Consider the following 27,628-nt stretch of genomic DNA (forward strand, 5'->3'; position numbering starts at 1 on the left):
TTGTCCTCCCCTTCCTCCCTTCCTCCTCTGCTTTGAAGGTCTCACTGTGTAGCCTTGACTAGCCCGGGGCTCTGACTGTAGGCTGGCCTGGAACTTACAAAGACTCACCGGTCTCTGCCTCCCAAATGCTGGGATTAAAGGCATGCTCCCTTCATCCTTTCTTCTCTTTTCTTCTTAAGTCTTGCTTCATTGGCACCCCTTTGCCTTGCCCATGCATGCTTCCTTTCTGCCCCTAGTCCCCAGATTCCCCTGTCCTCCCTTTAAGGGAGTTGTTCATCAATACCCTTTAGGCTTCTCTCACCTGTCGGAGTGGCAGGGCTGGGACAGGGAGACACATGCTCAGAGCTACTGTGCTTCAAGGAGAATCTTCCTCAAATGGTTATAAACGGTCTCATGTTCAAAACTCGCTCTAATGCTTCACACCTTTTTTTTTCTCTCCAGATAATAATCACACCCCTTGAGCATCATGCTGGCAGCCCATATCACCGTGGATATGTTTGTACCTAGGTAAGCCCACAGCCACTGTTTTCTGCCATGTTTTTTGTTTTTTTTTTTTTTTTGAGTTTGGGTTGGAATGGATAGAATTTAAGCACATTTGTTATCTGAAAATACCTTTGTTTTGTGCTCTGAGCAACTAGCCAGAGGCATTTTAAATTATGATGATGACTAAGAAAGTAAGATCTATGCAGAGAGATCTGAAGAATTTTATCCATTCTTAGTTCTTGTTAACAGGCTCATTGTGTGCCGTGTGGATGGCTTTGGTCTAGGACAGATTTCTCTCTGAACTTGACAGCATGGGTATATGAGTGTAATTTGGCCTTTCGTTTTCCCTGGCAGCCGGTGCCCGTCCATTTATATGGTATGTTCACAGGAGAGCTGACAAGTGTTGAGAGGTTTTATTTGATATGCGTTTTTTTTCCTTTTAAGATGGAAAAAAAATCCGTAAAAATAGGTACTTGTTAGCTAGTCTTCCTAGTTAGTCTTGTGATCGTAACCAAATGTTTCATTAAAGAGTTTCACCCAAGTACATTAGTGTGCTGAATGACTGGGCTGTGTTTAATATTCATGGTGAAGCTGTACACAGGAAGAGTTGTTAATGTTACAAATGCAAGGCCACATTATTTTTCCTGTATGACTTGCAAAAGCCATTCCTTCTAAAACAGGGCTTTTTATGCTAATTTGCAAGAGTTTCTGAATTGCAGGCGGCTCTGTGAATTTACTTTTCTTGGCAGTTCTAGAATATCCTGCCATAACACATACTGAAAAACTGTTTGATGGGTTATGAAAATCTGGATGTACTAAAGGTACGTCTTATGCAAACCATGAAATGGTGATTACATTAGGGAAAAAAGAAAATAAAAAACAACAAAACCCTGTTATCTCGTCAGGTTAAGGAAGCAGTCATTACCGTAATGCAAGGAAAAATCAGTGGGTTTGAATGGAAGACAGACAGGCTTTGTGCAGGTACAGAGGTTCACTGGTAGGGTCCGTTACTTGATATGAAACTTGGTTTGTGGTACTCAGCCTTCACTTGGTTTTGCTGGTCTTTCTGAAGATGCTGAACTCTACTGTCCATGGAATTTTTCACCAGGAAGGTGAGTAACATGCGCTGTTCTCTAGTAGACATGCATGACTGTCTTGAGACGAGGTCTCATGTGCCTTCAGCTGCCCTCAGACTCACTATGTCTCCCAGGATGAACCTGAACTCCTCATCTTCCTGCCTCCACTTCCTACATGCTGACATACAGATGTTTGGAATCGTAGCCACCCTGTCAGCTTAATTGACTTTTTTTTTTTTTTTGGAAGACTAGACAAAAATACTTTATTGTCTTTATCATGCATTATACAAAGAAAATCTTCAGTTGCATCATAAAATCAAGCGCATAAAATTAAAAAGGGGGGAGCTGGTCCAAACCCAGCAGAATTCTGTATTCTGATGCAACTTTTTTGTAAAGCAAATAAAATTTTACTCCAAATACTTTTAAACAAAATTGTTTGGTTTGGAATTATGACAAGTCAAGACAGGTATCTTAGGAAGAAGGATCTTGGTTTGTAATTTAAACTATAAAATAAGTAATTTTTCATGTATTAAAAATGATTGAGAGAGTTTCAAAATAGGTGTAAAATTTCCTTTATCCCATTAATAAGAGGATACATAGACTAAAAGAAAAAGAGAAATAAGCAATAGGGCATTAGCAAGATAGATAACCCTTTATAAATAAACTTGTAAGTACAGTAAGACATATAAAATATCACACAGTAATATGTCAAGGTTAGTTTAAAAGCGTGAGCAGTGGATGTCAGAATTATAGGCACAGAATACATTTTGAGACTTTATTATTTTTAATTGGGCCACTTGAGTTGTTTTTCTCAAATGACAATTAATTATTAGGTTTGTCACTATTCAGTTAACGACATGTGATTGATTTTTAAAATTAATTTAATTTAATTTTATGTGCATTAGCGTGAAGGTGTCAGATCCCTTGGAATTGGCGTTACAGACAGTTGTGAGCTGCCATGTGGGTGCTGGAACTGAATCCAGGTCCTTTGGAAGGACAGACAGCGCTCTTAACCACTGAGCCATCTCTCCAGACCCCATGATTGATTTATTAATGATTGATAATCTTGGTCGATAATATGATTCACACTGTTAGCCGTGCCTAACTAACTCCTTGGAGACAGTTTCTGGACTGAGAGTGTGTGAGTCTAGCTGATGCAAAGACATTGGGAAGAAACCGAGGTCGTATGTTTGCCTAACAAATAGACATTGAGAATGTCTAGTCAAGGCACTGTATTACACTTACTTGGGGCATAGGGAACACTGTAGTGAATAAGAGAAAAGGTTCCTATCTTTGAAGTATAGCAAGAAGACAAACATGAAGGCGACTAAATGATAAACTACGTAATAACTATGTGAAGTGGGTTGAAAGGCACTTACATCCTGGGTTGGACATATGTGATGTGTGGTTTTAAAGAGATTTCTTTATTTCTTTGTTTTTATTTTTTGGGGGTAACAGGGTTTTTCTGAAGAGCCCTGGCCTTCCTGGAACTCATTCTGTAGACCAGGTTGTCCTCAAACTTAGAGATTTTCCTGCCTCTGCCTTCCAAGTATTAGGATGAAAGGTGTTTCCCATCATGCCCAGCTAAAAATAGTTCTTTTTGAGACAGGGTCTCAAACTTGCTTGTAGCTCAAGATGAACTTGAACTTCTATTCTCCTTCTTCAGCTTCCTCCTCAGTGCTCAGATTGCAGCCGTTCAGTGTCAGTCTTAGACTTATTGAGATGATGATGATGATGATGAGGAGGAGGAGGAGGAGGAGGAGGAGGAGGAGGAGGAGGAGGAGGAGGCTGGCCTCCAAGTCATAGAGGTCTGCCTGCCTCCTGCCTTCAGTGCTGAGATCAGAGGCATGTGCCGCCATGCCCAGCCAAGGAAATGGTTTTTAACTCTAAGAAAGAAGTAGTATTTTTATATTCCACTTCCGAAGGAAGAAAAATAGATAAGAAATGCAGATGGTCAATTAAATTGTTCATCCAACTTCATTCACATTATAAAGAATGAAAATTTGAACATAAAAACTGTAACAGACCTATAGGCTAAGATGAGAATCAAGTTGATTAAAAATTCCCAGTGGTAAGGTTAGATACTTGATCAAGAAATGTTCTCACTGTTTCTTTCTGTTTTTTTAATTTTAAATTTATTTTTGATACACATATTTTAATTTTTTATAATTTCATATGTGTAAACAACATATCCTTATCATATCTAACTACATCTCTTCAGTCACCCCCAGTTCCCATTTTCCCCTTCATGTCCTTTCATTTTTTTTTAATCCACTAAATTTAATTAGTCTTTCAGAATGTTAACTGATCTTGTTGGCTTGGTCTTGTCCAGGTGACCATAGCTGCAGTGCGTTCATGAGTGCCGTCATGTCCTGAAGCCAGCACCTCACAGCATTCCTCCTCATCCTCCATTCTTACATTTGCTTTGCCTCTCTTCTACAGTATTCCCTGAGCCTGGGCTGGGGATGTGTGTTGACTACAGATGTCCCGTTTAGGGCTGAGTTACTCAGTGGCCACTTATTTTCATCACTGGTCAGCTGTGAGTTTCTACATTAACTGTGCCCATGGCAGAGAGACGTGTCCCTGGATAAAGTTGAGTAGCATCAATCTACAATATAAACACATGCATTTTAAAAGCAATTTGAAGACATTTCCATTTAACAAAATGATAGTAGTAGGTTCCTGTCTACCTGTGATGTATCAAACCATGGACCTGTGACCAGGTTTTCCAGTATCAGACGTGAATTCCTTCCTGTGCAGTAGACCTTAAATTAAATGTAAATGTGGTTGCTTGCACCTGTAACTGCCGTGTCTCCCTTGCAGTAGTGGGCACATCTTGCCTGACAGGCTGGTATCGTAGCATGCACAGTTCACCACTGGGTAGTAGCGCTGATGAGTTTTCTTCTCCAGTGGAGTGTGTAGCACCTTTCTACACCGTGACCGTTAGCCAGCAGAGAGGAAGTTTTCAAGTCAGTTCCAGCCTGATTTCTTTACGTTCTGCAACAAAAGTGTGTGGTATCTTCAACAGTAGGGTCTGACCATCTAGTTTTGGTCGGCAACACAGGAACAATTGACAACAGCCTATGTTGTTTTGAAGGTCTCTAGAGCCTTCCTAACCAGTAACTCAGAGTTTTCACACATCTCTAAGCAAAACAGAATGATTATATTTGAAGCCAAAATATAACAGAGATGTCAGAAGAAAACGTAAATTGACTAGAGTTAAGTTCATGTTTATAATTTTGGCAACTTTGTCTTTCAATAATGAATTTAAACTAAACTTAATTTAAGATTGTTATTGCAACTTACAGTTTGAGAAGTTTTATAAAGAAATGTATAATCAGAAATAAAGTAAATGTAATCACATAGGCCAAGGTTAGATAAAAGTGTTACTTTTGATTCAATTGGAAATTTGTTTACTGCGTCTTATAGATAATTCTCTATCACTACATAAATACTTCCATTTTCTCTCCCTATGCTGCAGCCAACCAATATTCGAAAACATGAGCAATCTAACTAGTGTCCAAGGGTGGATATATGTGTTGTTCCTGGCGATCACCTCAGTAGTTATTAACTTTGTGGTGATATTTTACATGTATATCCATAGGGGCAGAACTTTCAGCTGAAGGAATACTCACAACAAAATGTCCTACATGAAGGATTCTATAATTCAATCGCTTTTTCGTTTTTGTGTGTGCACTAGGCACGTGATGTGTGCATGGCTGCACGTATGTGTGCATGTGGAGACTGCAGGAGGATGTAAGGGATCATCCTCCACGGCTCTTCCATCTCAGTCGTTGAACCAAGCCAGAGACCTCAGATAAGCTATAGTCTCACTAGCCATCTTGTTCTGGGACCCCTTGCTTCAGCTTCTGGTATCTGGAATGACAGATGGGTCACCCTGCCAACCTAGCATTTACTTGCGTTATAGGGATCGGCTTTCTGGTCCCCGTGCTTACATAGCAAGCATCTTAACTACTGATCCAGCTCGCCAGCCTTGGTTGAGGTGATCTATATTTCCACTGGAAAATAGTTATTTTCTACTTGGTGTTATCAAGCTTTCAGATTTCCTTTTTTTTTTTTTTTAATTGTCAAAGAAAACCAGAGTCTCATTTCTTCATTGTTTTTCTCATATGATTCTGTACATTGTTATTCTTAAAACACACACACACAAAAAAAAAACCTTAAAGAAGCTATGTTTTATACAAGGGGGGTATATTTTTGCTTGTAAATTACAAATTTTAAAAAAATGTATCTCACCATTGAACTCCTCTTGGTTGTGACTTTTGCCAGAAGGAGTTTATTCTCTCTCTCTCTCTCTCTCTCTCTCTCTCTCTCTCTATCTCAGTTTTTCAAGACAGGGTTTCTCTGTCTGCTCTGGCTGTCCTAGAGCTTGCCTTATAGGCCAGGCTGGCCTCAGACTCACAGAAATCCACCTGCCTTTGCCTCCAGAGTGCTGGGATCGAAGGTGTGTGTCACCAATGTCCAGCTGAGATGGGGTTTCTTACATAGTTGAAATTAAGAAAATTTTCTAGTGTAGCTTTGGGACTTGAGTCATGATTAGAAAAAAACAACACTATATTCCATTTCATTATGGGGATATGTTATTTGTCTTCTAGACTACAGCATAGTAGTATCTATGCTGTATCTAGTATCCACCTGAGCTTTTTTAGTTTTCGGATTTTTAAAATACGTGTGTACGTCCTAATCACTGTGCTGCACTAATTTGTAATGCGTCTTCCTTCTTTGTCTGTCTACAGCCCCAATTCCCCGTTCCTTCCTACCTCCTTCTCACTTTGTTTTTCTTCTTCTCCACTCCCTTCAGAAGAGTCTTGCCGTGTTGGTCGTCCTGCTTTAGCCTCCCTCGAGCTGGGATTGTAGTTGTGTTCCACCATGCCCAGCTGTAGGGTCTTTTGTTTTGGATTTTTTGTTTGTGTGCTGTTGTTGTTGTTTTTAATCTCACATCCGTTTCGATCGATGTCTGCACTTTCTTCTTCTTTTCTATTTTTTAACATACGTATTTTGACACATCTCAGTTCCTAAAAATGGTCCCATGCAGCATCTGTTTTTTAGGCTCCTTTGAGGTGACTGCAGGGTTTAACCTTTTATTTTATAGATTTTTTTTTCCCCTGTTAACAAAGTTTGTTTTAGTTGCTTCTTTGGACAACATGTTTAGAAGCTTATAAGGAATGAAAAATGTGTTTGCAATTATGTGAAAATATAATTCATATCAGAGCTAATTCTGCAAAAGCTGAAACCTCGTGAAAAAGACACATCTATTTCAGGTGAAATTCTCCAGTCCAAGAGAAGACTCACAGTCAGACCAGAACACACACACACACACACACACGATATGTGGTATATTTTGAAGTGAAAGATGGATCTATTGGTCGATGAGTTGGCAGAAGGAAATATTTTGGAATCACCTCAGAATCTGCAGTTTAATTTGCAGGAGGGTTTCCTTAATTGATCATTGTGTGTGTGCGCGTGCGCGCTCACGTGTGTATGTATGCACGTGTGCTTATGTGTGTGTTTGTGTACGTGGAGGCCAGAGGCCAATGCCCTTCTTCTGGTGCTGTCCACCTTGTTTCTTGATAAAGAGTCTCTGCTTGACCTGAAAGTAGCTTATTAGGCTAGGTGCTCTGGCCAGAGCCTCAGGAATCCATTTGTCCCAGGCATCTGGGCTCTGAGATTCCAAGTGCCAATCCACTTGGGTTCTGGGGAGACTGAACTCAGGCCCTCACGCTTATACAGCAGGAACTGAGCTACGTCTCCATCCTTGAGATTGACTTTAAATTGTACTAGCTGGAAAAAAAGATGTGCACCTATAATCCTAGCATTTGGGAGACTCAGGAAAAGGGATCTTATATTTAAGACAAGCCTGGGCTACATAGTAAAAACTTGTCTCAAAAAGCTGGAAATGGGGTCAGAGAGATGGCTCAATGGTTAAGAGCACTCACTTGCTGTTCTTCCAGAATTCCTGAGTTCAATTGCCATCAACCACATGGTAGCTCACAACCATCTATATTGGGAGCTGATGTCCTTTTCTGTCATGCAAGCACACATGCAAATAGAGCATTCCTATGCTCTAATTTTTTTTTAAAGCTTAAGAAATATTACATTTATTGTAAGGTGGCTTTGTCACCGGCAGAATGTTACAGTTGGAAACAACTTCAGTTGGTTACATGATACTTGGAATTGCAAGATTATCATGACAACGGGATAATCACATGCAAAGTTGTGTGTCAAAAGAGGAGAGACATAGAACCACTCCTCCATTTTTTTTTTCTTCTGTAGGATATGCACAGACTATCCCTGGCTTAGCTTAACCTGGAAGCTTATGCAACTGAGTGTATGAGATCAAATATTCTTTAGACTGCTGAATCCTGCAAGTCAGTTGGAGCACTAGGCTCAGAGAATATCTTTGATATTGGGCTGCTTATGCACAGTTCGTGATCTTTTAGTCTTACCTGAAGTCCATTGGAGGAACACAAGATAATTCGTATTCATATAAGCACAGAAGAGGAGGACCACCAGGTGTTAAAGAAATGAAATTCATGGAACAGGATTGGTCTCCCTCCTTGGTATTATAAATTGCCTAGACTTTGGTCAGCTCTTTCTTCTTCCTGGGAATATATCACCAGTAGCATCATACCAGGTTTAATGAGGAGTTTCTTCCACATATATTAAGCTGAATAGAAAGCTAATTATTTGGGAGGGGAGTGTGAAGGGATTGTGTAGGTCCAGCTAGCCTTGCAAGCCTTCTCCCTCAGCCTCCCTAATGCTGAGACTGTAAGCATGTGCCACCATGCCTGGCTAAACGCAGACATTTGGACGACTTCAATAACCATTTCCACATAGGAAATGACCATGTACTTGAAGTGATTTTGTTACTATCAGACTGTGTAATAGAACATAGATGTGTTTTACATTTAAGATAGAAATTATTCTCTAAAGCATGTTTAGATTCTTGGTTTTCTTACAAACACCTTGAAATCAAATAAGTGTCTCAAAGGTCCAAATCCGTCATATTCATTGGAGATAAATGAGATCACCTGCGGGGGAAACCTTTGTTATATCAGTTTTACACTGAGTAGTTTCTGCCTATGAGTGACAAATTGCACAAACATAACTAAGTGAAGTCAAAGTTAGTTTTCAACATTTGCTTAGTAAATGTATGGTTCTAATGATTACTTTTGTATGCTAACTTAAATGATGAAAGTATAACTTTTTATTTTTATTATTTTTATTTTTTGAAATTGTTTTTTATTATTTTTATTTTTATTAATTACAGTTTATTCACTTTCTATCCCCCCTGTACCTTCCTCCCTCCTCCCCTCCCAATCCCACCCTCCCTCTTCCCCACCCATGTCCCTCTCCCAGTCCACTGAAAAGGGAGGTCCTCCTCCCCTTCCCTCTGATCCTAGTCTATCAGGTCTCATCAGGAGACCTCATCAGGTTGCATTGTCTTCTTCTGTGGCCTGGTAAGACTGCTCCCCCATAAGGGGGAGGTGATCAAAGAGCAGGACAATTAGTTCCTGTCAGAGACAGTCCCTGTCCCTATTACTATGGAGCCACTTGGATACTGAACTGCCATAGGCTACCTCTGTGCAGGGGTTCCCCACCATCTCTATGAGTAGTCCTTGGCTGGAGTATCAGTCTCAGAAAAAAACCCTGTGCCAAGATTTTTTGGATCTGTTGCTCTCCTTGTGAAGCTCCTGTCTTCTCCAGGTCTTAATATCTCCTACTTCTTTCCTAAGATTCCCTGCACTCTGCCCAGAGTTTGGCTATGAGTCTCAGCATCTGCCTCAATACCCTACAGGGTAGAACCTTTCAGAGGCCCTCTGTGGTAGGCTCCTGTCCTGTTCCCTGTTTTCTCCCTCCTCTGATTTCCATCCTCTTTGCCTTTCTGAATGGGGATTGAACATCTTAGCCAGAGTCCTCCTTCCTGATTAGCTTCCTTAGGTGTACAGATTTTAGTATGTTTATCCTATATTATATGTCTAATATCCACTTATTAGTGGGTATATAGCATGTGGTGTCTTTCTGCTTCTGGGATACCTCACTCAGGATGATCTTTTCTAGATCCCACCATTTGCCTGCAAATTTCATGATTTCCTTGTTTTTAATTGCTGAGTAGTATTCCATTGTGTAAATGTACCACAATTTCTGTATCCATTCCTCCATTGAGGGACATCTGGGTTGTTTCCAGGTTCTGGCTATTACAAATAAAGCTTCTATGAACATGGTTGAGCAAATGTCCTTGTTGTGTACTTGAGCATCTTTTGGATATATGCCTAGGAGTGGTATAGCTGGATCTTGAGGAAGTGCTATTCCTAATTGTCTGAGAAAGTGCCAGATTGATTTCCAGAGTGGTGGTATAAGTTTACATTCCCATCAGTAGTGGAGGATGGTTTCCCTTTCTCCACATCCTTTCCAGCATGTGTTGTCACTTGAGTTATTCATCTTAGCCATTCTGATGGGTGTAAGGTAAACTCTCAGGGTCGTTTTAATTTGCATTTCCCTGATGACTAAGGACGTTGAACATTTCTTTAAGTGTTTCTCTGACATTCGATATTCCTCTATTGAGAATTCTATGTTTAGCTCTGTACTCCATTTTTTAATTGGATTACTTGATTTTTTGCTGTTTAACTTCTTGAGCTCTTTATATATTCTGGATATTAGCCCTCTGTCAGATATAGGGTTGGTGAAGATTCTTTCCCAATCTGTATGCAGTCGTTTTGTTCTGACAACAGTGTCCTTTGCTTTACAGAAGCTTTTTAGTTTCATGAGATCCCATTTATTGTATGTTGTTCTTAGAGCCTGTGCTGTTGGTATTCTGTTCAGGAAGTTGTCTCCTGTGCCAATGAGTTCAAGTCTCTTCCCCACTTTTTCTTCTAACACGTTTAGTGTATCTGGTTTTATATTGAGGTCTTTGATCCACTTGGACTTCAGTTTTGTGCAGGGTGATAAGTATGGATCTATTTGCATTTTTCTACATGTAGACATCCAGTTGGACCAACACCATTTGTTAAAGATGCTGTCTTTTTTCCATTGTATGATTTTGGCATCTTTGTCAAAAATCTAAATCCAGCATCCATTCTTGTTTAAAGTATTGGAGAGATCAGGGATACAAGGCACTTACCTAAACATAGTAAAGGCAATATACAGCAAGCCTATAGCTAGCATCAAACTAAATGGAGAGAAACTTAAAGCAATCCCACTGAAATCAGGGACAAGGCAAGATTCTCTCCATATCTCTTCAACATAGTTCTTGAAGTCCTTGCTAAGGCAGTAAGACAATTAAAGGAGATCAAGGGGATACAAATTGGAAAGGAAGAAGTCAAAGTATCACTATTTGCAGATAATATGATAGTATACCTGAATGACCCCAAAAAATCTACCAGGGAACTTCTACAGCTGATAAACACCTTCAGCAAAGTGGCTGGATACAAAATTAACTAAAAAAAAAAAACAAAACAAAAAAAACAAACAAAAAAAACAGTAGGTCTCCTGTATACAAAAGACAAACAAACAGGCTGAGAAAGAAATTGGGGAAACAAGACCCTTCATAATAGCCACAAAGGACATAAAGTACCTTGGTGTGACCCTAACCAAGCAAGTCAAAGACTTGTGTGAAAAAAATTTCAAGTCTCTGAATAAAGAATTAGAAGAAAATATCAGAAGATGGGAAGATCTCCCATGCTCATGGCTTGGCAGGATTAACATAGTAAAAATGGCCATCTTACCTAAAGCAATCTGCAGATTCAATGCAATTCCCATCAAGTTACCAACACAATTCTTTACAGAATTGAGAGAAAAATTCTCAACTTCATATGGAATAAGAAGAAACCTAGAATTGCTAAAACAATCCTCTACAATAAAAGTTCTTCTGGAGGTATCTCCATCCCTGATCTCAAGCTGTACTATAGAGCAACAGTAATAAAAACTACATGGTACTGGCATAGAAACAGAATGGTGGATCAATGGAATCGGATAGAAGACCCAGAAATAAACCCACACACTTTTTATTTTTTGTAAAGAGGAGAAAAAAAAAATAACCATAAGTAAGGAAATCCTGAAATTTCATTTAAAGAAAATTTACGCCAGGGTTGGAGGGATGGCTCAGTGATTAAGAGCACTTGCTGCTCTTGCAGAGGAGCCTAGTTCAGTTCCTAGCACCCAAATCGGACAGCTCATAATTGCATCTCGCTGGGCTTGCCTGCACCACTGAAAACGATAAAGTCCTGTTACAAATGGGTGGTCCTTGTTGACGAATGGAGACGTGGTGGCAGCAAGGCAGTCGTGGTGGGGCTGCGTTGAAAGTGCTGACATTGAGCCCATGATGAGTGAAAGTAGGTTGTGAACATTTTCCAGCAAAGGCAGCAATTAAAGCTATTTTTTAAATAAGTGTCAAGGCCTGTGGTATGGCTTTCATCGCTTGCTGATTTTACTGCCCGAGCAGTGTGACTCTCTGATTCCTTTTTAATGCTTCTTCATCAACTGTATGTGAGAAATGAAAATTGAAAAGCCTTTTTTTTTCTTTTTTTTTAAAAAAATTCTTTTTTATAATTTATTCATTTTACACTGATTATAACCTGCTCCCTCATCTCCTCTCGGTCCCATCCTCCCTCCTTCTCTCTTTCTTGTCTCCCTCCCCTAGTCCTCAGAAAGGTGGAGCTGTCCTTTCCTCCCGTACTATCTGACCTTAGCCTATCAAGTCTCATCAGGACTGCCTGCATCCTCTTCCTCTGTGGGCTGGCTAGGCCTCCCTATCAGGTGGAAGCGATCAAAGAACTGGCATCAGAGTCCATGTCAGAGACAGCCCCTGCTCTTCTTACTAGGTGACCTACGTAGAGACCAAGCTGCGTGGGCTACATCTGAGCAGGGGGTCTAGGTTATCTTCATGCATGGTCCTTGGTTGGAGTATCAATCTCTGCAGGTCTCCTGGGCCCAGGTTTATTGAAATGCCCTTTAAATAAATAAATGGATGAATAAGCAAACTAATAAATAGAATGCTATGAGATCAGATTACCCCTTGACTAGTAGGTAAAAGAATGCAATTGTTCATTTAACCCCCCTTTTGTATTTACTGCATACATTCTGGGTTTCTTAAGTTTTAATCTTATGTGTATGTGTGTGTTCCTGAATGTATGTTCATTGCATGTGTGCGGTGGCCCACAGAGGTCAGGAGAGGCACCAGTTTCCTTGGTACCGGAGTTGCAGACTCACTTTTCCTGGTATGAGAATGCTGGGCTGTTGCGAGCTGTGGGTATTGGGAACCTACCCGAGTTTCTTTGCAAGCCACCTCTCCAGCGACTGTGTTATTGTTTTTGGTGGGCTGATCAAGTGTCTTTTATGCTTAATGAAATAAGACTCAGTCCCTATTTTTGCAGTTAAGTAGTTTGTTTGGGCGACAAGTTTAATCTTCTCTTAGATGTAATATTTAAGCCTGTACAGCAACTGTCAGAGATGATTCGGGTCACAGAATTTCAAAAAGAGAAAGACTGTGAACTGTCAGCATAGGCAAGTTTCCTGAAAGACTAAAATTAGTTCTTTTCTCTCCTTCTGTACGTTGGCTGGGAACCAGAGAGTTGGATGTGGCGAAAGAATAAAGGGCAGAAATGAGGGGATGGGTTGAGAAATTCTGTGAAAAACCTTCGGAACGGCTTTACCTGTCACTGGGGTTACTCTGCAGATGCCTGGTGTATTTTTCCTCAACCTTTTACTATTTCCCTGAAATTTTCTCTTTTCCGAGTTAACGGCCAGTGATAGTACAAAGAGGGAGACAGGGAGGCAGAGAGAAAGGCTAGGCTTAGGTACAAGTATCAGGGAGTACAGAGGGTTCACCACAGGCCCCAAATCTGAGGAGGGGCCCTGTAGGTGGACACTTTGCTAGGAAGATGAACAGGAAAATGTTGTGCATGTCATGTGTGAAGTTGAAACTAAGACAGAGTTCAGTGCGGCGCAGGAAAAGCCAGTGCAAACTGAGAGGCTCAAGATACACTTGGAATCCTAGCTCTGCCTAGCATTTTGTGGCTGAGTGGTTAATTCTCTAAACTATTTTGGTGTAAAGCTGAAAAGTTATGACTGCTTGATGTACTCTGTGTGTCATCCCGACCCTCCATTAACAAATAGCATTGCTTCTGACCACTTGGTGCTAAAATGCCTTCTTTTTCCTTCCAGGAGAGCATTAGGGTGGGAGATAGGGGTCGGGGCTTATTCAACATGCTTTTCTGTTTGACTGTGTAATTTTAGATTGTTCTTCCTTAGGTTAACTTTTCTCTGTTTTCTGCAATAAGCACAGATTATTACTAATACTGGAACAAATAGGAGAAACATGTTGTTTCCCCAAGTCTGCAAAAATAAACAGACTTAAAAAAAATGACAGATGCACATCAACACAGAATATAATGTATGCAGGTGGTGTGTACAGGGGGATGGTTCGGATTTGTATGCATACACAGATACATGTAGGTGCCTGTGCATGGAGAGACCAAAGGTTGTGTCATGCTTTGACTCTCTCTCTGTCTCTGTCTCTCTCATTTTTGAGACAGGGTCTTACCACGTAACTCTGACTGGCCTGGAACTTGTTACATAGAACAGGCTGGCCTCAAATTCATAGACATCTGCTTGCCTTTGTCTCCCAAATGCCGAGATTAAAGGTATGCACCACCACGGTCAGCTCACATTTGTTTGTTTGTTTAACTATTTATTTATCTATCTGTTTACTTACTTGTTGAGACAGTCAGGGACTATTCTCTCTATATCCCCACCTCCCAGTGCTGGGTTACAGTAACATACTACTACTGCTGTCTGGGAATATTTGTTGTTGGTTTTGTTTGGTTTGGTTTTTCTGAGACAGGGTTTCTCTGTGTAGCCTTGGCTGTCAGAGTCCCTTTGTAGTCTGGAACTCCCAGAGATCCACCTGCCTCTGCCTCCCAGAGTGCTGGAATTATAGGCGTGTGCCACTGGGCCTCGCTACTGTCTAGGTTTTTAAGTGGGTTTCATGCAAGCACTTTGCAGCCAAGTTTTCTTCCCGCTCCAGAATGTAATTTCAAGTTTCACAGCCTTGACCCTACAATGGCGGCGATAGCACCTGGCGTTTATGTAGCATTTTCCCAATAGCAGTTTTCTACCTGTGACACTGAGGGTGGGCTAGGTTGGTGGTTCGAGGTCAGGTACGGAGAGGGAAAGGTGTTGTCCTCCTCTTAGCCTCTGCGTGATCTCAGTCGTGGTCTCACAGCGTTATCGTTAGGATCTGTCGAATAAGCCTGTGGTACGTTCACGGGGGCTGAGTCATGGGAATTGTCTCACAGCATCACTGACTATTGTCCGGACTCTTTTTGTGTGAAATAGCAGGGCAAGTGGGATTATCATCACTTCCCCAAAGGGGAAAATTGTGCTCCGAGATTAAGTGGAATGACAAGTGACTCTTGCAGTATTTCTGCCAGGACTGGAAAAGGCAATCAGTGAGTTCCCTGGGATCTTTCTGAAAAGGTAGGGGCAAACCCAGACCCGAAACACCAGCTGAGCCACTCTGGTGGGGCTAATTGACTCCATGTGGTCCTGTGGGCTTTCCTGTATAGTCACAGGCACCGCCAATAGCTGAGAGCCAGAGGTGGGGGAAGGGAGGGAACTGAATATCAAAAGGGAGGGCTCAAGTCATTCTTCACGCTGCTGCTCTATTTTTGAGGCCAGGTTGAGGAAGACGTGGCGAGAATACCTTGGTCTTCGTTCCGGTAAACTTTCTCATTTCAAAAGGAAAAGTAGTCCCCTGTACATTTCTGGGAGCGCGCAGCCTGTAAATTTTGCTTTGAAAGCCCAGCTTCCTTAGTTACTGTGGCTTTGAGGAAGGGCACAGAAGCCTTCCAACTGTGGGGTGCTAGCTGGCCCTTGCCTTATTTGGTCGGCAGATGTGTTGACACTTCTCATCAGCTTGTGACAGAGGTGTGCTCTGTCATTTCTACTCAACAATGATATCTCCTGTTCTACATTAAAGCTCCCTCCTCCCACCATGCTTTTATCATTCTTTTTCTTCTATCAATCCGCTCCCCCTCAGCACTCCTCCCTCCCCTCTCCCCGCGACAAATCATTTGAAAAACGACCCTTTGCTTTTAAAAATGGAGTGTTAAAATGTTGGATCTGGGAACAGACTCCCTCCTCATTCTATTATCGTGTTTAGCTTTGAGAAAGGTAAATGATGAAAATGAGAATTTCCCAGTAGACACTGTAAAGGGGATAATTCAATTTATAAAAGAAATGTTTATTCACATATGGGTTTGTTAGTGATACATTTGACTTTGATCCGTGAAATGTTAGGAGTCAGTTGGCTGGAAAATCTCTGAAGTCACATTGTTGAGGAGAGAAATTAAAATGCAAACATTCGGTGCATCCCAAAGTTCCCAGTTTCATAGCTATTTGGCAGACTTCAAAGTTTATTGACTAAGATAGTTTGGAAAACCAACATGAAAGAATTATAAAATCATGTCTATAGGTCATGATGAAAGCAGCTTAATTCTAAAGAAAAATAATAAATCGAGGAGTGGGGTCAGATTTAGAGATTGGATCACAGGTAAATACTTCACAAAGGCATTATAATATTCAAAGAATATATAATTTTTTCCTTTTAGGGAGAGGCCCTCATGTAGCCTAGGCAAGTTGTTGAGAACGACCTTGAACTTCTAACCCTCCTGATTCCACCTCTGAAGCGCTGGGATCACAGGTGTGCACCACTGATCCTGATTGAGGCAGTCCTGGGGACTAAAGCCAGGGCCTTGAGTACTCCAGGCAAGCTCTCTGTTTGCTGAGCCACATTTCCAGCCCTAATTATGAATCATTTTTACTGAATTTTATCTGTATTTTATTACCTGTAAGTGTTTTAAGCAGCTGTCTTACAAAATGTCTACAAGGATGCCAGGGAGGCGTAGAAGCCCCTCTTCAATTCCCATGTGGCCTGGGGAATTTTATAATAATGCCAATGTTACTTTTTAAAAAATTTTTTGGTCTCCCCAAATTATTCTTTGGAGGGATGAGGTAATATAAGCCTTTAATTCCAGCATTCAGAAAGCAGAGTTAGAGGTCCGTTTGGTTTATATAGTGAGTTCCAAGGTAGCCAGCACTATATGGTGACACACTGTTTCTAAAACAAAGAAACAAAATGAACAAATTCATGGAGCAGGTAGGGGCTGGAGAGACCAGACGCCTTAGTGGCTACAAGTGCTTCTGCTCATCTGGAGGACCTGAGTTTGGTTCTCGGCACCTAAGTGAGGCTGATCACAGTGGCCTGTAACCCCAGTTCCAGAGACTCTGATGCCATCTTCTGGTCTCCATGGACACCTGCACACATGAAAAATACTCATGCCATACATATACATAAAGGTTAAATAAGTAAAACTTAAACTATTTGAAGGGGGCCATCAAGATGGCTCAGTAGATGAGGTGCCTCCTCCCAAACCTGACTTCAGTCCCCAGACACAGAGTAAGAGAATCAACTCCTACAAGTAGTCCTTAGACCTCCATGAGCATGTTATGACATGCCCATGTCTTCCTTCTCCCAATAGATGGAAAACACTAAGAACCGACCATTCCAATGACTTGAAGCCTTCTTAAAGAGAGGGCGTGGGGCTGGAGAGATGACTCCACTGTTAAGAGCACTGGCTGTGCCAGGCGTGGTGGCACATGCCTTTAATCCCAACACTCAGAGAGGTAGAGGCAGGAGGATCACGGTGAGTTTGAGGCCAGCCTGGTCTACAAAGTGAGTCCAAGCTCATAGCCAAACTTTGAGCAGAGTGTAAGAATCTTATGAAAGAAGGGGGAGATAGCAAGACCTGGAGGGGACAAGAGCTCCACAAGGAGAGCTACAGAACTAAAATATCTGGGCACAGGGGTCCTTTCTGAGACTGATACTCCAAACAAGGACCATGCATGGAGATAACCTAGAACCCCTGCTCAGATGTAGCCCATGGCAGCTCAGTGTCCAAGTGGCTACCCTAGTAAGGGGAACAGGGGTTGTCTCTGACATGAACTCAGTGGCTGGCTCTTTGATCACCTCCCCATGAGGGAGGGGAAGCCTTACCAGGCCATAGAGGAAGACAATGCTGCCAGTCGTGATTAGACCTGATAGGCTAGGGTCAGATGGAAGGGGAAGAGGACCTCCCCTATCAGTGGACTTAGAGAGGGGATAGAAGAACATGAGGGAGGGAGGGAGAGATTGGGAGAGGTTGAGGGAGGGGGCTACAGCTGGGATACAAAGTGAAAAACTGTAATAAATTTAAAAATAATTTTTTTTAAAGTCTCAAACAAACAAACAAAAAAACAAGAAAAAGAGACCAGGACAGCCAAGGTTACAGAGAAACCCTGTCTCAAAAACCAAAAACCAACAAACAAATAAAAGAGTACTGGCTGTTCTTTCAGAGTACCTAGGTTTGATGCCCAGCACCCACACAGTATATCACAACTGTCTGTAACTCAGTCCTAGGGGACCCAGTGTTCTCTTCTGGCCTCCACGAAGACCAGACACACAAATGGTGCACAGACATGCATTTAAGTAAAACACACACACACACACACACACACACACACACACACACATTTTAAAGAAATAGGAGCGTACAAAATTGACAGTAATGATATTCATATTTCCCACTCTGAAAATATGAATTTCTAACTCAGTTCAATGGGGAAAGGGAGAATGAACCTGAGCCCTGAACCAAAGGACTTGGAGGGAGCTGAGTTCACACTTCCAAGGGCTTGATGGTAACTGCGGTTTTATTATTTCAGTCAAGGCTCCTGCAATTCGTTTTTCTATTTGATGTTTGATTTGTTTGTCTTGAGACAGAGTCTGCTGTTATATAAATAGCCTTAAACTTTGCCTAATCCTCCTGCTAATACTTCCCAAGTAGATTACAGACGATCACCGTCACACCTGGTGTAGGCTATGCTGGTGACCAGACTCGGGCTTTGTGCATCCCAGACCTTTTACAACTGAGGTATCTCCTCATCCCTCCTGTCATGAGTACATGTGAATGCATACTTACATGCTTGCAAGGAGGCCAGAGGACAACTTTTGGAAATTGGTTCTTTCCTTCCATCATGGTTTGGGGATCAAACTCAGGTTTGGGGGCTTGCAGGGCAAGCACTATTACCTGGTGAGCTATCTCTCCAGCTCTTCTTAACAAGTTTCTCATACCTCACGTGAAATTCACACATAGAGTTTGGAACCTGGGTAAAAAAGGCTTTTGCTTTGCAAATACAGTAGATCCAATCCAGCCCCTCCACAGTCCTACCATATGAATTGGTCCTCCTCCTTTAAGAGGTGACCAGTGACAGGGCAGAAAGGAGATCTGATGATGGGCAAAGTGGAAGTCATAGCAATCGATGTCGTTTCTACTAGGAATTGCTTTCGCAGGAGCCCTTGATGACATGTTAAAAGGGTCAGCCAGCCAGAAGTCACCAGGCTGGAAATATCCTATAGAAAGCTCCATAGATGCCTCAGGAGCTCAGGCATCCTAGCCCCACCTCTTTTAGTCTTCTTCCCACTACCAACCTCCAGACATGAGACAGCCAGCCTTCAAATTATTCCACCCTCCAGCCTTTGAGCCAGCCCCAGCTGATGCTGTGTGGAGGACACGGCCACCTGTCTCCCTGGAGCCTGGCCCAAACTGCAAAGCAGTTGGGGAAAATAAGAGAAATGAGTGTACCCTCAATATCGGTGCATTCTGAGGGCCTTGATTCAACCAAGGTCACGTGAAAAATACCTGGGAAGGATGTGTCTGGGCTGAACTCGTGTGGATTTTTGTTGTTACTCTTTCTCAAATAAAAAAATGTTAACTACTGTATACTTGGTGTTTATATAATTCTCTTGCTTGCTTTTTGACTTGTTTGTTTGTGGTGTGTGTGTGTGTGTGTGTGTGTGTGTGTCTCGTGCACGCACATGTGGTCATTGCTGCCTGTCTTCCTCAGTTGTTCCTTTTTGAGTGACAACATTTGTAATTGAGCCTGGAGTTTAGCAGAGGAAGTCCTGCATGATTGTATATTGTTGTCGTAGGTATGGCCATGTTGAAAACCAAAGCCCATGGGTGTGGCAGGGCCTTCTTCTGGTCCTAATTCGAATAAATGCCGGCAGGATTGGCAAACGCTAGCAACTGCAGCTTCCTCCTCCCCATGATGTTTAGATCCTGAGACTTCTCCCAACAGAGACTTCCTGCAGAGGGAGAGTACTACCGAAGGCATTTGGAAGAGCCCAGACTGGACCTGGCCATGAGAGGAGAGAGAGAGAGTGGGAAAGCAAGGGAGGAAGAGTGGGTGGAGGTGAGAGGAGTCAAGCAGACCAAGAGAGGAGCCAGGAGGGCAAGAGAGAACCAAGAGAACATGTTGCCAAAATGGCAGGGTTAAATAGGAAAGAGAAGCTAGTCAAGGGGAGCAAAGCTCCTGAGCTGGAGAAGTTTAGAGCAGGAAGCAGGGATGAGAAGTGCTGAGAGGAGCCACAGGTACCCACAGGTACTGACTGAGCCTAGATGCCAAGAAGACACTTGGGTACACTAACAGGCACCGAAGTTAGCAATTTATCCCATTTCCTTTGGGACCTGACAATATGTATGCCTATGTACCATGCCCATGTAAAGCCTGTGGAGGTCAGATCCGATCCCCTAGATCTGGAGTTATAGATGATTGTGAGCCACCAGGTTCTTGGAAGCAAAGCCAGGTCCTCTGCAAAAACATCACATGCTCTCAAACTTCTCAGCCCCTTCTTTAGCCACCCTCTCCACTTGTTGAGTTGCGGGTTCCAGGGAATGAATTCAGGTCTCCACGCTTTTGTGGCAAGCACCTGCCCTACTGATGGAGCCATCCAGGTTCCACACAAACAATCTGCCATCACATCTAAAGGACTTGTGTCTGCCACTGATCCCGTGGGGGTACTAAGAACAAACTATAGTGTTGTAGAATCTACTAGCGGTTGTCTAGTTGCAAGAGCTGTAGACAAACAAGGAGGCGTTTGACCAAGACTCTTTCTCAAACTCCTAACCCCATGTCCTGACTTCATGATAGATGAGTGAGGAGTGGCAGAGGGGGTAACGGCTCTTTAGTTGCATATTTCTTGTGATTCTCTGGGTTAGGAACTGGGCCAGTGTGTTGCTAGGTGGCTTCAGAAGACTTCCTTCCATCTCTTGTCTGCTGCTCTTCCATATGGTCTCCTTTGCTGGCCACGTGATGATTCTTATCACTCCTGATGGCAGCCCAGGCTTCGCAAAGGCATTTGGGCTTTCTTCCCAGAAGGACTCGAAGTCAAGGTGGCCAGATCTCACAACAGCCAGAGCAATGCAGTCCCTGAATGTCACTTTTACTGCATCGTATTGGTCAAATAAAGTCACAGACCAAGCCAAGGGGTGAGGAAAGTAGTGCTGGCTCCCTATGAGTCATGTGTCATGCCCCCACAGGGTGACAAGAATCTGATGATGGCTACATTGGAGACAGACAGGAAGAACAGTTGGTCATGAATACGGAGAGAATGATTGTATTTTTTGTTGTTGCTCTCATAGATAACCTCACAGTGTAGCCCAGACTAGCCTCAAACTCACGGCAATCCTGCCTCAGCCCCATGAATTCTTGAATTATAGGTTCCAAGCTCTGCAAGAGAAAAGGTCATTTGTTTCAGAAGTTCACAAACCTGTGGGTCATGACCCCAGTTGAGGGAGTCGACCGACCCTTTCACAGGGGTCACCTTAGACATTTGAAAAACACAGATTGATTATGATTCATAACGGTAGCAAAATTACAGCTATGAATTAGAAGAACTGTTTTAAAGGGTCGCAGTGTTAGGAAGGTTGAGAACCAATGTTTTGTTTTCTTTACCCCACCCCCAGCAGGGCCAGCTTTGAACACAAGCTGGCCTGGAACTCACTCTGCAGCCTAGGGTAGGCTAGAACTTGCCACTCTCCCACTCCAGTCACCCAAGTATTTCGATAACAGAAATGTGCCACTAAACCTGGCTCAAGAGAGTGGTTCTAACCCTGGGACTGCCTTTAGCCACGTGAAATTGGCTCAAATGATAGCTGAAGGGAATGGCAGCTGAGCACGTGCCATGAGATCCTGCCCTGTTCTAGATAATCTAAATATAGGCTTAAGAGGTGTGGGAGGGATCGGTTATAATCAGGTGCTGGATGGATGAGTTACCCATTTTATGTTCTTCTCGGTGGTGGTTAGCCTGTGCTGTTTGTTTAATACTGAGCTGTGGCCTTGAGTGACACCCTCAGGGGTCATGACCTTAGCTTCTGAAGTGACTGGCTACCATTCTGCTTTCTTTGGGAGGGGGAATCCTCATTCTTTTTGTAAAGTATTACCCCGATCTCCTCAAAATCTTTCCAAACCAGTCTTCCTCCTTTTTTTTTTTTTTTTTTGACGCTGACTTCCACCCCATTTGTAATGCATCTAGGCTGTCAAAACTTCAGTGATGTGCATTCCTGTAATCCCACACTTGGAAAACTGAGGCAGAAGGCTATTGAGTTTGAGGCCATTCTTGTCTTGTCTACTGAGGGAGAAAAACAAACAAACCTTAATCAAAACAGAACAGAATACCAGAGTTCACACACATCAAGAAGAGATATTCTTTGAGTTGTTTGTTCTAAGAGTTTGTACCTATGTAGGCTATTGTAGCTCAGGCTGACCTTCAATGGATAGTCCAGCCTCCCTCCATAAATGCTGGGATTACAGATCCCACATCCTGCAGTCAGTCTGTGCTGAAGCCTCTGGACGGGGAGGGAGGGCATACAAGAGGTGGCAAAGAAGGACCTGAAGGACCTGGGTAGCGAGGGCTTTTCTGTAATCTGTCCAGTTCTGGTTGTTCTACAATCTTCCCATCCCCGACACTACCTTCTGACAATGGTGTTCAGTAAAACTAGTCACACAAGACAGGACTGAGAATAAGGCAGACCTGTAGAGCTTCTGTAGTATTGAGAAGAAAATGAGGGGTGGAGATACTCAGTGCAGAGTATTTTGCTAGTGTTTGTAAGGCCTTAAGACTTGGGTTTAGCCAGGCACAGTTGCACACGCCTGTAATCCCAGCATTTGGGAAGGCAGAGGCAGGAGGATATCTGTGAGTTTCAGGCCAGCCTGGTCTACAAATCGAGTCCAGGATAAAAAGAAAAAGAAAAAGACTTGGCTTTAATCTCCTGTTTGTTTGAGGAAGAAAAGGAAATTTTGGGGTACGTGAACCCATATATCCAGAAGTTGACAATCAAATAAAACTTCAAGCTACCAAATGAGATAAATGTGGGACACTTGTTCCTCTAAATCCTTTCCCAGGAACGCCCCGCCTTACTAAATGCCTTTGGCCGGGTTCAAAGCAATGTTAAAAACAAAAAAGGTGGGTGCGGTAACCCATGTCTGTAATCCCCAGGACTCTGCATTTGGGAGCTGGAGGCTAGGGATCAGGAGTAAAGTCAGTCTCAGCGACTTAGCAAGTTCAAAATCATCCCGGATTACATGACACCATGTCAAAACCAAACCAGGAAAAACTTTCTGTTCTTAAGATAGGGGCTTTATTGAGTGTCTGTGGGATAAGAATACAACATGTGACTAAGATAGGGATTTTGAATAAATCAACGCCAGTCTGTAGGCTTCTGGAAGCTTCGGGAATGTACCTTAGGTGAGGCTGAAGTAAGGGGAGAAGTATTAAGGGTTCTTACTGGGGAGGGGCCTGGCCTACGAGGCAAAATGACCTACGAGGCTCACAGGAAGCTTGGATGGGTGACCCATGCACAATGGATGCCCATGGTTACTGCCTGCCCAGCGTTGAGAAGTCACAGGAATTACGATATCCCAGACTTGAGAGTGTTGTTCATGCAGCCATAAAGTGGGAGGCTGCAGCAGGTCCTGACGACTTCCCTCACAAGCCTCCCACGGGGCAATGTGTGTGCAGCTTTTGACACCTACTTCCTTTTCTGCAGAAACGCCCTCTTCTAATGTAGCCGACCTAGACACCCTCTCCTTTTCACCAGAGCTGGCTGCCTACGCTACCGCTACCGCCTAGACCGCACCCACGTACTTCCTCAAATCCTTACAGCCCACACAGGAGCCCGCTTTGCTGGATCTGGATCAGGAGGGGAGGGGAGGGTCTCAAAGTGCTCCTGGGGCGAGCCCCGGAGGGCGTGGTAATGACAAAGCCCCGCCCCGAGGTTTGTACCCCTGCTTGCCCTTGGCAGTTGGCAGACAGGCGCAGGGGCTGTGTCGAGGGAGTGCCTGGGAACAGTCAATGTGCGCCTGGCACTATGCCTTGCAGCTGGCGGGAGGGTGGGGTTGCCCTGCTCTGCCCTGCCCTGCCCTGCCCTGCCCTGCCTGGAGCTGCTGACCGGAAAGCGATTGGGGATGGGAGCCCCTAGGCTTTTTCCGCTCAGAATTTGGGGACCTTGGACGCGGAGGTAGAGAGGCTTCGGATAGCATTACTATTTGGGAACATGAAGAAACTCAAAGACTCTTTTTTTTCCAGGCTCTTTTCTGTCTGCTACCTGACCTGTGGCCTTTGCTAAGTCACTTCTTCTGGGGCCTCAGTTTCCTCTCTTGTCTTGAGGGATGAGGCTTGAAATTGGCCAGAAAGAAACACATGCCATGTCTCATTAATTCACTCCACGTCTAGTGAGTATTTAGGATGCTTGCCATGTCCTCATCCTAGTGCTAGCACTGGGCAAGATAGAAGCTGAGGCTCCCGAGTGAGCAGGGAGCCAAGTTGGCCTCAGTTTCCTCACCCAGCTACAAACTGGCTTCAGAGAGGGTGAGACGAATTCCCTGTAATCCCTGGCATAAAATGGGCTCCTAACCCAAACTACAAGCTTCCGGCTGCACAGAAGGTTTGGAGACAGCTGTTCCTCCGAGACTAGCCTGGTCCGGAGAAGTGGAAACAGACCTTGAGAGCTGGGTGTGCACAGGGCAGACCAGGGCTCCGTTTCCACGCTGCTGGCTAGCCAAGAAGGAATGCAATTACTCATTAGGCACACTCCCATTGATCCCTGCCTTAGCAAAAGCTTCTCAGCCTGGCTTACAAACTTCTAGTCCAACCCCTGCTTAAAAAAAAAAAAAAAAAAAAAAAAAAAAAAAAAAAACCCAAGGAATTTTTCATGAAAATTTCTCCCTGAATTCACACTTTCTAACGAATAAGAAGCAAGACTGGTCTACATCAGTGTGATTTGTGTATTGGTGTAACTTAGGGATGAAATTACCAGCATTTAATAGCAGAGTGGGTAAAACCGGATAGTCTTCAACTGTTCCTGTGGCTCTCTGCTCCAAGTCTGGGAAATATTCATACTTTGCCTTAGTGATAATAAAAAAAAAATATTGCTGCCCCTGTTGCCACTAGGCAGTCCTCAACAGCTGTTTCTACGTTGATGCTGTAGACTCCGGCTGTGACCTTAATTTCACCTTTTCTCTGTCAGTAGCCCCTTGAAGTCCTGTTGCTACAAGAATTAAGGGAAAACCCATTAGCAATGAGTTACAGCCACACCCCTGACTTCTGCAGAATGTTGAGTAAATCCAACTTCTGTTCTTTCTGGAAAAAACCTGCAGCTGAAACCAGGATCCGGGCTAAGGAAGCCCAGCTGGGTTTTGTGTCTGCCTGCCACTGGAAGTTTCTGCTTATGATCTGTTTATCACGCAACATGTTTTGCCAGGATGTGAGTAGCTTTTCGAAGTCTGAGGTGGGGACATCCACTGTGTGATGCCTCACATCTACTAGATACAAGAACAGCCGATTGGTCCTGGCCTCTTTGCTTAATGTCTGTGGGAGTCAGTGGTCTGTTCATACTTGTTCACAGTTCCTTGTTAGAAAACAGTAGCTATTTGGTTAATGTTATCTATGACTAATAACTTAAAGAGAGCTAAAACGTGAAGAATTTCAGGGTTCATCATTTTCAGTTGGCCTGTTTGTTATTACTTCAATCTTTTAAAAAGTTGGTAAGTTTAGTTGCTAATCTTTTGGGCTCTTAAGATTGGTTTAAAAGAACCAGTTGTCTGTTTCTGCCTCATTTCAGTCCTCTGTACACTTTTTTTTTTTTAAACAAGGAGTATATACTATACCTCATCAGTATGGCATTGCTGTCGACATTCACTGAGAATGTTCTCTATATAAATATATATATTTAGTGATATATGCATATGTGTGTGATATATTTATCATTCCATTTAATGTGTGATATGTGTATATATGCTACATCTATATAACAATATCAGTCACTCCGTCAGCATTTATGGCGTTGTTCCCTCCCCTTCCCCCACTTCCCTGCTTTCTGTAGTGTTGGGGAATTGAACCCAGGACCTTGTACATGCTAGGCTAGTATTCTACCATTGAACCACACCCCAAGCCCCTTACTGGTTCGAAAAGATTTTTTCTGTAAAGTTATGCTTACTACCCCTGCCTTGGGCTGGGTAGTAAGCCAGGGTCCTCCTGGGCAAGTACTCTATCACTGAGCTACGTCGCCAGTAACTTTTGATTTTTAATTGTGTTGTAAGTCTTGGTAATTTATAATGTTTAAGAAACACAATTTGCTTTTTTTTTTTTTAACTTTAAAGGAAATCTGATGATGTTTTGGTGTTTTTTCAAAAGCCATAATTTTTTTTTAAATTTGAATAAGAGGATGGAGAGTTTTAAGTATAGCAACCACTTGAGAAGCTGCTCAGAAAACTGGTATCAGACGATGACTTTTTTTTTTTTTTTTTTTTTCAGCAAGAGTTTCTGGAGTTCAGAAAACGAAAGGTAATTTGGCGGCTTCTCCTGTGCCCGAAGTAAACTTGCAAGTACAGGAAGTCACATTAACACGGAGAACATTGATGGGTGAAAGACATTAAGTGGGGTTTTGGCTAAGTGGATCTGACATTGATGTTCAGGACCAAGGTTTTAATGATATGTACGTAGGCATGTTGGGTATCATTGCTCACTTTACAAAAGTCAATTCCTCTGGTCTCCATCTAGCTCTCCTGAATTAGTTTGATTTGAATATTGCTTAATCCACTTAAGAAATGAGAAAAAAAAATATCACAGCATGACGGAAGCAACCGATATCTTTTGAGTGTAGGTCCTACAGTGTCCCACTGGCATTGGGGTGATGAAGCACGTGCTTGAAGAAGCCATGCCCACTGCAGTGGGCTGAGAGTCGGCATGCCGGAAGGAGACTCCTGACTTTTTCATTGGCTTCTTCGTCCTGCCCTGTAACCCTTTCTCTGAATAAGCTGAGATGACTCAGCTTAGCAGTGATGGGGAGAAGACTGAGGAGCTCAGCCCCTGTGTTCTTGGAGAATATAGTGCAGTGGGAGATCTAGAGAGAGGGGAATTCAGAGGAAAAAGCTACTGTAATAGATCTAGAGCCGAAGGTCCCAGTTGGTAAAGGAGACAGCAGAAGATGGATAGTCTAAGAACAGAACAGCAAGGCGAAAGACACCTGGCAAAGAGTGATTGTCCCAGGACTGGGGAATCCAGTGTTGGTTATTACAGGTGTGTGTGTGTGTGTGTGTGTGTGTGTGTGTGTGTGTGTGTGTACCAGCACATGTTGGGGATTGTGGCTCTCATGCGAGAGGAAGTGGTGAGAGACTGGGATAAGAAGGAATCAAAGGACTTCTCGCAGTCAGTAAGGGCCAGTGAATCAAGCCATGTCATGACAGTCAGAACTCTGAGTGCACTAGCCCACCGCAAGAACCAGACGCCAAAACAGATGCGCATTTCAGCTGACAGTGTCAACTCATGCTTTCGTGTTCACAGAGTGAGCAGGCAGAAAATCGGCAGGAATAAACTGGAAGTACTTTTTGGAAGGAGGCAGTTGCTACGGTAGTTGCTCCACCACGATTTGGTCGTTTTGCGGAGCGGGATGCTTTCATGGTTCATCCCTGCTGTCGCACGTGGCCAGGAGTTCCTCACTTTCCATGGTTTCATAGTATTGACCCATATGCGTACATCACCCTTTCTGTACATGTCCACCCGTCAGTGGACATTTAGGCTCTTTCTACAGATGTTAGCTGTACTTTGAAGTGGTTTTGCTTTTGGTGTCTGTGTGTGTGTGTGTGTGTGTGTGTGTGTGTGTGTGTGTGTGTGT

The 27,628-nt window shown here is 43.1% G+C and overlaps 1 long non-coding RNA gene across 5 annotated transcripts in view; it reads left to right on the forward strand.

The window, feature by feature from the left end:
• Nucleotides 1-27,628, forward strand: part of LOC129692182 (uncharacterized) — an 81,687-nt gene that overhangs the window by 18,375 nt on the left and 35,684 nt on the right. For all 5 annotated transcript variants that reach the window (XR_008722654.1, XR_008722653.1, XR_008722656.1 and 2 more), the window contains exons 3-4: nt 442-507; nt 26,269-26,298. This is a non-coding gene — a long non-coding RNA (uncharacterized LOC129692182). The remainder of the gene's footprint in view (nt 1-441; nt 508-26,268; nt 26,299-27,628) is intronic.

The sequence above is a fragment of the Psammomys obesus genome, unplaced genomic scaffold (assembly GCF_907164565.1).
Source record: "Psammomys obesus unplaced genomic scaffold, mPsaObe1.curated_primary_1811, whole genome shotgun sequence".
Lineage (NCBI taxonomy): Eukaryota > Metazoa > Chordata > Mammalia > Rodentia > Muridae > Psammomys > Psammomys obesus.